Raw genomic sequence first — 8,622 nt, forward strand, 5'->3', positions numbered from 1 at the left:
CGCTGCAAGCCTGGCTGGCCTTGGTGGACTTCAGGGTCTTGTAAAGTGATGTGAGTGGAGCTCACAGCTCCAAGGAGAAGTAAAAGTCCTTGCCAAAGCAGTGAAGATGTGTAAATATACTTGATAAGAGTTCTCTGGAAATATTTCTCTGCATAAATAGCTGATAGGCAAGTCTGCAGATAGATATGAAGTTAAGGCCAGATTTATCATACCAGCAGGCTTTGCTGGGAGTACTAAATATTGATGTTCATTGTTAGCATGTGCATCACATTATGTGCCATTCATCTCAATATAAATACTGAGGTGTCTGACAAGGCATTACTCACCATGTATAACCTGTCAGAGCATGTCACTGTAAATAATTCATACTGTTGAAACCTCATTAATTAATGGTTAAGGTAAAAAAAAAAAAAACCAACAGATTTTTATTCCTTCATGAGGAGCAAAGTTATGATTTATTTTACCAGTCAGTGTGTTTACCTAGTGAAGTTTCCTAGTTTTATGTGTTTCTGTCCACATTTACAGTCTTATAATATCTTCAAAGGTGGAACTTTTTAGAATTTTCATAGTTGAAAATAATATATTTGATAAAAATTACTGCAATTTTTGTTCTTATATCCTTGGGAAAAATCCTTGGGAAAAGTCAATGAAATGCTTGTAGATTTTAAGGACTAGTGCAGCCTGGCAAGGAAAATCTTTACTTTAAATATTTTAGATTACAGTGCCACTTAGACTAGATTAATAACCCTAGTGCAAATAACCCTATATTTTTGGTCCACAGACAACTTTTCTGTTAAAATGTAGAACTTTATATTAAATATCTGTGTGATATCTCTTGGGTCCTGCTTATAAGCAGGCTCTTTGCTGCTGCCTGGGTAGTGAGGGTTTTTTCTCTGGTGAGGCTCATGCACCAGCACAGGAAGGCAGGGGCAGAGCCGCTCTGCTTCGGTGACTTGATTTTAGTCATTTGATACAACTTCTCTTCCTTCTCCAGCTTGGATTTTTGTACACATTAAGCTGAAGTCAATTGGCTATAAAAGGTTATCAAACACTGGCTAATCTATCCAGTATGTATAATTAGAACTTGGAAGAAATCTTGTGGAGGTACTAGCAATCCTGGAGAAGATAATTAAAGCTGAAATATGAATATAGTAACACCTCCCAGGAGGGAAAAAATCAATCACATAATTGCATTAAAAGAAAGAATTTGAACCTTGACTCAGATACCCTTTGTGCTCTCAATTGCACAACCTCCATCTGAATCTTATTTTTTAAAGTTAACTAGTAGGAGATTCTCTGCGGTAACAACTAGTGGATTGTGATTTAATTTTTTTTAAAGAAGGAAAAACTTCTTATTTCCACTTGAGGTGCAGGAGCTGGGAAGCCCAAATGTCAGCTCCTTTTTGCAGAGGTGCAGCAGGAGTGAATCTACAGCATTTGCAGAGTTCCAGCAGTGTAAATAAGGGCAGAACAAAGCATTGGTAGGGTAAGGGTAACTCTTCCCTTGGCAATACCCAGCTCCTGCTGCACCAGAGGTGCCATGGCCAGGGCCATAACAGTCCCTGTGCAGCCCCACACAGGACCTGTGCCAGGGACCTGTGCCAGGGAGCCAGGCTGGTCACACAGACCCAGCCTGATCCCATCTGGGTCTGTCACCTGCACATCCCATTGCCCCTATGCACATCCCTAGAAACAAGCCAAATGTTACTTCCAGATACTCCAGGGAGCCTGAAGCTAATAATTTTGCTTTGTTTCATTAGTCCAGCTGTAATGTAGCAGAGCTAATGCAGTCATATCCCAGTTAAGGTACCAAGCAGCTTTAGCTGCTTATCTGCCATGGAAAGAACCACATTCACTTTTGCGATGAAAATTAAATGTGGAAATAATTCCCTTTTCCTTTTTGGAATATTACTGTGCTATTAAATAGGCTTAAGACCATTAAAGAGTAATGACATGAAGTTGCATGCATCATTATTTTAAAGGAGATTGAATGAAAATATACTGTCTATCTGTTCCAGCCCTTGCCTAATCCTCAGTTTAATAGAGATTTGTAAGGGCCATGATGCACAGCCATTTAGTAATGAAGCAGTCTTCAGTTTCTAAAGCAGGAGGTTTAGTATCTACACTACAAATGAAGTAAGCATAAAAGACATCAAGGATCCCGTTTTCTAGGTCTTCGTAATTTTAAAGTTTTTCAATTAGTGTAGTCATACCTAGAGAATTGAAAGGAAAAATAATAGTAGAGTATCAGATTCTTTGCTCTCAGTTATTTAATGTAGCAGCTGGTTACAACTGACTTCTGTAGTTACCTGTACTCATGAATTGCTTTTGGCTCCATAAAACATTTTGCCCAGCCTTGAGCAGACTGGGGCTGATGCAGCTGGCTTCCCTGTTGTACCAGTGGGGAGGTGCAACAGGAAGGCTGAAGATCAGATTTTCACTCCTAAATCCCATGTAGTAACTTGGAGTACTGAATCTACATCTTCAAAGCATGTCAGCTGAGCATAGGCTCTTAGCTGTGGTTCTGAAAATTAAGGGTTTATAAATATTTGTCACTGCTGAATGAATGACAAGATTAGAGCATGGGTCATCATCTCTTACTTCTGCTGTACTAAGCTTGGAAGTTTTGCATGTGTTTGTGGGAATCAAACAGCTTCATTATTCCAGGGAAGGAAAAAATAGCCCAAAGATCCTTCTATCCAAGACTCTAATTTTATGTGAAAGAAGCCTGACTTACACTGTCACTTGTCAATGCATTTAATGTACAAGATCTGCCTTTTGTCACGGAACAAAGAAGTTGGTGAGGCTGGGGGGATCACAGCCTCTTGGCCCTGCAGATCTGCTGCCTCTCCTGTGCCCTGGCTCCCCCAGCTCATCCTCCCTGCCAGGCTTTGGGCCAGAGCTCCCACAGCTCCTGGGGCACATCGTAGCACACAAGGGGAAAACGGTGGGACATATGTCCACGAAAGTTTATAATCTTCCTTCTTGTACATCTACATTGCTTGGCCTGGTTTATATTTTGCTAAATATCCCTGGAGTCTTGGATGAAGCCTTCACTTAGAAAATAGTGCAGTTTCCTTAGGGTGGCTGAAAACCTGGTAGAGGTTCCTTCTCTGCTCCTGTTCTGAGAGAAAATGATGCACATGTACACACAAACACAGAGAGAGCTCTCTGAAGGGCTGCAGCTCACCTCACTGCCATGCACAACCCGTCAGCAATGGGAATATTCTGTGCAAACCATGGCAAGGCAGGTCCTACCCTGTGACTTAGGGCTGGGAAGATACATCCAGGGCCTGAAGTGCCTGCAGTTCCCCCAGCCTGTGGGTCTGAGGCTCTGAGAGAGCTGGGAGGATTTGGGTTTTTTAAGACATTGCACTTCCAATTTATTTTGATTTAGAAGTAGAACTAGATTATATCAGTAGGAAGTCTTCACATCTGAGTTTCCTTCTTTCAAAATAAGGGCTGAAATGGAAAAGGAGATATTGCCAAATAACTGGAACACATATTCAGAATAAAATATTCATACAAGGAGGAAATGGGGTCTGTGCTTAATAAAAAAAGTGATTGTATGCTGTGATAGCAATTATGTACGTTCAAATATTGTGCTTTTCTTCAAATCTCGGTTATAAATCCAAAATATATAATTAATGGTTCTATCAATAATGCATTTTTAGTTTTAAGGTATGAAAAAAAAAATCCCCTTGCTTGTTTTTATAGGCTGGCCCTTTAAGAAATGTCTTTCTTGGCATTGGGTCTTATCATGAGACACAAAGAAAAGATCAAGAGGCTGAAATCCATGATAAATTGACAGGGAAGTTCCTGCTTGGAGAATGCAATGTGTTTGAAGTTTTTACAGATTCCAACTTTCCTTTTACCACAAAGGAAAAAAGTGATTGCAAGATGAAAGGACCTCGCTGACTGTGCAGACCCATGATGGAATGCAATTTAATCTCTTTCAGTCACCATTTCTGCTCTGAACAGGTTAAAACAGAAACCCATTAATGTTTGATTGCTGCATGAAATAAATTGGTGGGCTCAAACTCACAGGGAGCAGACCAGCTACCCATTATATGAAAACTACCCTTACAGGTGACTCTAAATTGATGCTTTTGTGAGCTGTCTCAGCTTGACAGTGAGTCTAAGGCAGATAAGAAGTGAAGGTTGCCTTTATCAAGGGACTATTTCTGTCTCTGTTATGTTGGTTTCATGGATCTCATTACTCTCCACTGATGTCCTAATTCACCATGACATATCTGGGGCAATACTATCCTACAGGGTCCAGTGCAAAGTGTAACAGTGGGCACCAGGAGGAATTTCCATGGATGCTCATCCGTAAAAGGTGCAACTTCAGTGAGTTGCCATAGCTTTAAAAGCCTCATTCATGTAGTTCTTGAGGTAGATTGACAAGTGGTTTGACTTACGGAAAGCATTACAGTCAGTGTAAGGCAAAATCAAAATAGAGTGTCCTCTCTTTTTTTTTTCTTTGCCCTTTGGCCTTCCTCCTTTCCCTTAATGTTTAGACGTTGTTCAACCCCTTTTCCTTTCCAAAGGCTCTGTTGCATTTAGAACAAGTAGTTTGTCCTTTATCAGTTGGCACTTGTAGCAACACCTTCAGCCATGTAAGCCAGTTATATTTACTAATCTTTCCAAGCTTTCAAACTTGCAAAAGTGGCCAGATAGCATTTCTGGAAATTCATCATCCCCACCTTTTACATGTTTGTGGCATTTAACATTATTGTGTTCTGTAAAATTAACATTCTCAGGTTTGCTCCTCAACTTACACATTTCTCAATGAATGTTGAGAATGTCTTTCCTATTTATCAGGATTTCCAGCAGTAATATGTCCAAAAAAGGGTAAAAACCCAGAGTTTATAAGTCTCAGTCTTGCAGATTCCTCTAGTGCTTTACATCATTTGTGTTACTGATAAATAACTGCTCAGTTTTATAGAAGGGTGGTACAGTGTAACTAAAGATTTTAATCTGCCTTCCAACACCAAATAGCACTGAACCATTATGAGGCAGAGCTATGAAATAAAAGTGGCCACACCAATTATCAGTAAAAAAATGATGGAGGAGCACAAAGGGCAGAAGAGGAGGCAGATTTGCAGGTGGCCCTGGCAAACACTGCACAGCTTCTTCCACCCCTGCTGGGGAGAATCGCCTGTTCCTCCCCAGGGCAGAGGAAAGGTGGGCACTGCTGGAGCTTGGCTCTCTGGGTGTTTGCTGCTGCAGTGGAGCTGCTCCTGGGGGAGCCTGTTACACAAAAACAGTTCTCCAAGCCTAGAAGCACAAGCAGGGCTTAAGTCACTTTTTCTTTGTTAACAAAAATTGATGAGGCAAAGTGCAGTATAGGTGCATCTGGGAGTCAATCTGCCTAAGAATGCTTCACCTAAAGAGACACAAAGGTGCTGCAGACATGCTCACTCTTTAGAACAACATCTTGCTTCTAACAGTATATGTTCAGTTTGGAATCTTGATCACTAGTAGCTCAGGAAGATGTCTTCAAAGGTGCAAAGCAAAGAGACCAGTATTCACAGCTGAAGTGCTCTCTAAGAATTTCACTTCTGCTCAACTCATCTCTCAACCTGAATTTCAACAAATGCCTGTCTTGGAGGAAAAAAGAAAGTAGTCTTTAGCTGAAATTATTTGTGGAAGTGAACACAAGCAAGAATGCAGCTGCTGAGGAAAACAATTTCTTTCTCCTCTCTTACCTAGAAAGAGGATTCTTGCTGAGGTGAACAATTAACTAACTAACAGGGAATCTATCAGTAAAGCTTTTGCCTACCATGAAAGTAGAAGACTAAACACAAACTGTTTGTTGTGTCATTGTAAAAGGAAATGGGTGTTGAACTTCTTATTAAGAACTGCTTGGAGAATAGAGCCCCATTGTGCTAGGGCACTGTACAAACAAATACTGCAGGAGACAGTGCCTTCTTTGAAAAGTTTATCCTCTCATAGGGAGCCAAGAGGATGGAAATATGCTTTGAGAGGTTAGTCTTCAAAAACCTAACATGCAGGCCATGTAATCAAACACCCACTGGGTTATTCATTGATTGTTAGTAATTCACAGTTGACTCTCAATGACAAACAAACTTATTTTCATCGTATCCCTTCATTTGTATTCATGGATGTTGGGCATCTGTGAAAGGGAGATAAATGTGAAAGCTGCATTGCGCTGCAGCCTTCCTGCTCTCCCGATGGGATGCAGCAGTGGGATCATGCCTGCCTGCTGGAGCCTGGCAGCGAGGAGCCTCCCTGTCCCACGGCCAGAGAGCAGCCTTGGCAGCACAGCCTGCCCCTCTCTGCATTCAGATGGTCACCAGGGCAATTACTCCTAAGATACGGGAGAGAAGTTAATTTTTCAGTTCAAGCCTGAAACGTTTTGCCGTGTTATGATAAAATGATGACAGTAGGTAGAAGCCCAGGGTTTTTTTTTTCTATAGAAATCAAATAGAAAGAAAATATCAGCAGTGTGGAGGTCTTCAGCATAATTTTTGTAATCCTTACCTGAGGTTGTGACTGGCACAGATGTAAAATGAGCATAAAAATAAAGTACAAAATAGAGAAATATCTGCTGCATAGATGGAGAGGATAGAGGAAGGCAAAGGAGTGGATAAAAAAGAATAATAAGCATTACTAGCCAGAGAAAGCTTTGTTTTTGAGACAGGCATTGAGCAATGGATGACTTGACCTTAGCTGTTGCCTCTGTTAGAAGAAAATTAAATACAGTAATATTTGGCCATGGATTATGCTAACTTCTACATTTACTCCAGCTAAAAATAAGAAATTGTTATAGCTGAGGATTCAAGTCTATAATGGTGTTTACCAAGGAGGGCAGGTTACAGATGGAGAGTAAAACTCATTTTGATGTTTCCAGCTGTTCATACTGCATCACACGATTTGGAACAATATTTGGCAGCCTAGGAACCAAGGAATTGGTTTCTTCTCTTAAGGAAGTACAAGTAATACAAGACATGTCTTTAGAGCAAAAGTTCATCCAGAACTGCATCTTTATTTTTGATCTTTACATTTCTTTTTAGGCTCATATTTCCATCAGACTTCTCCCTGAAGTCAGTGGAAATGGCGACTGCACACAGTCTTCTGGATGGGACTCAAAAGACCCCTCACATTTTACCTGTCAGAAATCCATGGCATAACTTTACATTTAGATTGGGAGCTTTTTTCCAGAATTTCTTCGGTGGACTGAACTTTCTGAGAGACAAATGGACTTGAAGGAACATAAGAGCAGAAGAGCAAACAGTTTGTAAAGTGGTGCTTTAGTGTCTTATGTTGCATATTTTTATGAAGTTATATAAAGTATTGTGATCTTCATCCAGCCTTGAGTTCTTGAGCATGCCAACAGATGAGACAATATTGTGTTAATGTTGGAAGTGGTGTGACTGTCTCGGTGTGTCTAGGGATTTCCCTAGACTTTGTACCAGAAGGGTTGGGCTAAATACAGTTATAGGGACAGGCTTAAAAGCCTTTTAGTTACTTCTGGATGTAAAGAGAAAGAGTTAAGGTACAAGAAAAGTCTTAGCTGAAGAACATGTGTATTTACATCTTAATTTTTATATAAAGTGCTGAGGTCATGAGTTCAGTTATATGTGGTTTAATGCCCCAAAACTCTTGTATAAGCTTTGTTAATTTAAAGGAAGCCTGCATCAAGCAATACTTGATGCAGGCATATGTTTCTATGTGCTTCCATGAGTGTGGTGCAGAGATTCCCTGCCTCTCTGCTGTCACTATTTCAATGACCTTGAGTTTCTATTCAGTGCATTCTGGCTACTGAGGCTGGGGCAGGTGAAGGGTGTGTTGTGTCTGAGAGTGGGGAAATCCTGCTGGGTGGGATGTGCCTCTCCATTTCTCCTCACCAGGTTTGTGTATGGCTCTTGTTCTTTCCACATCTAATTGACACATGGTCGCTCCAGTGACCTCCCAGCACAGTTCAGATTTGTGAATTGTCACAGTTAATGAATTCTCACAAAACCTGATGCCTCCACTTGGGAATGAACATTCCTCTCTGCTTTCATGCTGCTGGAAAGAGGCAAAAGCTGTTGCAAATGATGTGGGGAGAAAGAGAACTGCTTGAGCCCTGGCAACACCTGCTGTGTCCCACCTTTCTGGCTCTGCTGAGTGGTTTCACAGTGAGACTAAGTTATTCTTCTGACAGAGTTATTTTTACACTCTGTGACTCAGCTGTCTTCTGAGGGATGGCAGCTTGCCTGCCTGAGAAACAAAGTTTGTCCTGCCACTTGTGTTGTTTTTTCTTTAAAATATTCATTCCATGATGTTAGATCAGTGATGGAAGTGCTATAAGCACCAAAAGAGCGATGAAAAAAAAAAAGATGCAAAAATTGTTTTATGTTAATCATAAACTGAGATGGTCAAAAGTGATTTGCTGTTTGTGTTTTCCTTCCTTGTGTTAATAAAAAAGGATCTTCTGCTGCAGGAGAATTCAAAAATAGGGAGTCAGTGTTTCCTCTTGAGCCTGAATTTCATTTTACATCTGCAGAGTTTCTGTCTGGGTACAGTAATTTTAGTGGGTGCTGTAAAATAGTTCCTAATTTACAATAACAATGAAAAACCAGGATAAGTTCTTCCTTTGTTGCCATGCATTAT

General features: G+C 40.6%; 1 long non-coding RNA gene across 1 annotated transcript; it reads left to right on the forward strand.

Annotated features, from left to right (window-relative positions):
* Positions 1-4,746: 4,746 nt before the first annotated feature.
* LOC137483613 (uncharacterized) lies at positions 4,747-8,380 on the forward strand. The gene is made up of 2 exons (XR_011004559.1): positions 4,747-5,990; positions 7,041-8,380. It is a non-coding gene; the product is annotated as an uncharacterized lncRNA (long non-coding RNA).
* Positions 8,381-8,622: the final 242 nt, after the last annotated feature.

This window comes from Anomalospiza imberbis, chromosome 16, assembly GCF_031753505.1.
Source record: "Anomalospiza imberbis isolate Cuckoo-Finch-1a 21T00152 chromosome 16, ASM3175350v1, whole genome shotgun sequence".
In the NCBI taxonomy this organism is placed as follows: Eukaryota; Metazoa; Chordata; class Aves; order Passeriformes; family Viduidae; genus Anomalospiza; species Anomalospiza imberbis.